Source organism: Schistocerca piceifrons, unplaced genomic scaffold (assembly GCF_021461385.2).
Source record: "Schistocerca piceifrons isolate TAMUIC-IGC-003096 unplaced genomic scaffold, iqSchPice1.1 HiC_scaffold_2023, whole genome shotgun sequence".
In the NCBI taxonomy this organism is placed as follows: Eukaryota; Metazoa; Arthropoda; class Insecta; order Orthoptera; family Acrididae; genus Schistocerca; species Schistocerca piceifrons.
In genome coordinates, this window is record NW_025727927.1 from 45,001 (window position 1) to 48,283 (window position 3,283).

The 3,283-nt window shown below is 56.2% G+C and overlaps 2 non-coding genes and 1 pseudogene across 2 annotated transcripts; all 3 read right to left on the reverse strand.

Moving 5' to 3' along the window:
- Positions 1-613, reverse strand: part of LOC124741878 — a 4,222-nt pseudogene extending 3,609 nt beyond the window's left edge.
- Positions 614-801: 188 nt separating this feature from the next.
- Positions 802-956, reverse strand: LOC124741882. Its single transcript, XR_007010103.1, has one exon. It is a non-coding gene; the product is annotated as a 5.8S ribosomal RNA (ribosomal RNA).
- A 352-nt stretch (positions 957-1,308) lies between these two features.
- Positions 1,309-3,217, reverse strand: LOC124741875. Its single transcript, XR_007010100.1, has one exon. It is a non-coding gene; the product is annotated as a small subunit ribosomal RNA (ribosomal RNA).
- Positions 3,218-3,283: the final 66 nt, after the last annotated feature.

A 3,283-nucleotide genomic window follows, 5' to 3' on the forward strand; every position in this document is an offset into this window, starting at 1 on the left:
GAGAAGTGCGGCCCACCGCACACCGGAACGGCCCCACCCCGCGGCGAGTGGAAAGGCAACCGGACACGACCCCGCCGCGGATTGCTCCGCGCGGGCGGCCGGCCCCATCTGCCGAGGGCGGAGGCCAGTGGCCGGATGGGCGTGAATCTCACCCGTTCGACCTTTCGGACTTCTCACGTTTACCCCAGAACGGTTTCACGTACTTTTGAACTCTCTCTTCAAAGTTCTTTTCAACTTTCCCTCACGGTACTTGTTCGCTATCGGTCTCGTGGTCATATTTAGTCTCAGATGGAGTTTACCACCCACTTGGAGCTGCACTCTCAAGCAACCCGACTCGAAGGAGAGGTCCCGCCGACGCTCGCACCGGCCGCTACGGGCCTGGCACCCTCTACGGGCCGTGGCCTCATTCAAGTTGGACTTGGGCTCGGCGCGAGGCGTCGGGGTAGTGGACCCTCCCAAACACCACATGCCACGACAGGCGGCAGCCTGCGGGGTTCGGTGCTGGACTCTTCCCTGTTCGCTCGCCGCTACTGGGGGAATCCTTGTTAGTTTCTTTTCCTCCGCTTAGTAATATGCTTAAATTCAGCGGGTAGTCTCGCCTGCTCTGAGGTCGTTGTACGAGGTGTCGCACGCCACACCGCCAGCCGGCTGTGCACGCTACCGAGAAAGTACCGGTATGCGAACCGCCAGGCGACGGGCGCGCATCGCACGTTTGAGGAGACGCGGCCGGCCCCACAGGCGGCCGCGACACTCCCAGGTCTGCGAAGCGGGGCAAACGCCGCGCGCTTCAGTATACGTAGCCGACCCTCAGCCAGACGTGGCCCGGGAACGGAATCCATGGACCGCAATGTGCGTTCGAAACGTCGATGTTCATGTGTCCTGCAGTTCACATGTCGACGCGCAATTTGCTGCGTTCTTCATCGACCCACGAGCCGAGTGATCCACCGTCCTGGGTGATCTTTTCTCAAGTTTCCGCCGTCTCTTTCGAGACGGTCGCATAGGCGGGAGTGAGGCGTGTGGCGGCCCCTGTTCCAGCGTTCTGTGTCCAACGGCCTCACGGCCGACGGGCGTCGTACGGCTCCACACCGGAGCGGACAGGCACTCGGGCGAAAGTCATTCAAAACCGGCGCCAGGCGCCAGGTGCCGCAGGCCAGCCGCTCCAGCGCTTCAGCGCTCGTACCACACAACATTGCCGCTAGTTTTGAGAGGCACGCGTGGTTCCGCACGCGGCGCACGGCTACTGCGAGCCGTACAGGTAGCGTGTTGCGCGACACGACACGCACATCGAAAGACATGCAGTCTAGTCGGTAATGATCCTTCCGCAGGTTCACCTACGGAAACCTTGTTACGACTTTTACTTCCTCTAAATGATCAAGTTTGGTCATCTTTCCGGTAGCATCGGCAACGACAGAGTCAATGCCGCGTACCAGTCCGAAGACCTCACTAAATCATTCAATCGGTAGTAGCGACGGGCGGTGTGTACAAAGGGCAGGGACGTAATCAACGCGAGCTTATGACTCGCGCTTACTGGGAATTCCTCGTTCATGGGGAACAATTGCAAGCCCCAATCCCTAGCACGAAGGAGGTTCAGCGGGTTACCCCGACCTTTCGGCCTAGGAAGACACGCTGATTCCTTCAGTGTAGCGCGCGTGCGGCCCAGAACATCTAAGGGCATCACAGACCTGTTATTGCTCAATCTCGTGCGGCTAGAAGCCGCCTGTCCCTCTAAGAAGAAAAGTAATCGCTGACAGCACGAAGGATGTCACGCGACTAGTTAGCAGGCTAGAGTCTCGTTCGTTATCGGAATTAACCAGACAAATCGCTCCACCAACTAAGAACGGCCATGCACCACCACCCACCGAATCAAGAAAGAGCTATCAATCTGTCAATCCTTCCGGTGTCCGGGCCTGGTGAGGTTTCCCGTGTTGAGTCAAATTAAGCCGCAGGCTCCACTCCTGGTGGTGCCCTTCCGTCAATTCCTTTAAGTTTCAGCTTTGCAACCATACTTCCCCCGGAACCCAAAAGCTTTGGTTTCCCGGAGGCTGCCCGCCGAGTCATCGGAGGAACTGCGGCGGATCGCTGGCTGGCATCGTTTATGGTTAGAACTAGGGCGGTATCTGATCGCCTTCGAACCTCTAACTTTCGTTCTTGATTAATGAAAACATACTTGGCAAATGCTTTCGCTTCTGTTCGTCTTGCGACGATCCAAGAATTTCACCTCTAACGTCGCAATACGAATGCCCCCGCCTGTCCCTATTAATCATTACCTCGGGTTCCGAAAACCAACAAAATAGAACCGAGGTCCTATTCCATTATTCCATGCACACAGTATTCAGGCGGGCTTGCCTGCTTTAAGCACTCTAATTTGTTCAAAGTAAACGTGCCGGCCCACCGAGACACTCAATAAAGAGCACCCTGGTAGGATTTCAACGGGGTCCGCCTCGGGACGCACGAGCACGCACGGGGCGGTCGCACGCCTTCGGCTCGCCCCACCGGCAGGACGTCCCACGATACATGCCAGTTAAACACCGACGGGCGGTGAACCAACAGCGTGGGACACAAATCCAACTACGAGCTTTTTAACCGCAACAACTTTAATATACGCTATTGGAGCTGGAATTACCGCGGCTGCTGGCACCAGACTTGCCCTCCAATAGATACTCGTTAAAGGATTTAAAGTGTACTCATTCCGATTACGGGGCCTCGGATGAGTCCCGTATCGTTATTTTTCGTCACTACCTCCCCGTGCCGGGAGTGGGTAATTTGCGCGCCTGCTGCCTTCCTTGGATGTGGTAGCCGTTTCTCAGGCTCCCTCTCCGGAATCGAACCCTGATTCCCCGTTACCCGTTACAACCATGGTAGGCGCAGAACCTACCATCGACAGTTGATAAGGCAGACATTTGAAAGATGCGTCGCCGGTACGAGGACCGTGCGATCAGCCCAAAGTTATTCAGAGTCACCAAGGCAAACGGACCGGACGAGCCGACCGATTGGTTTTGATCTAATAAAAGCGTCCCTTCCATCTCTGGTCGGGACTCTGTTTGCATGTATTAGCTCTAGAATTACCACAGTTATCCAAGTAACGTGGGTACGATCTAAGGAACCATAACTGATTTAATGAGCCATTCGCGGTTTCACCTTAATGCGGCTTGTACTGAGACATGCATGGCTTAATCTTTGAGACAAGCATATGACTACTGGCAGGATCAACCAGGGAGCTGCGTCAACTAGAGCTGAGCAGCCGGCCGCCCGGGAGTGTGTCCCGGGGGCCCGCGCGAACACG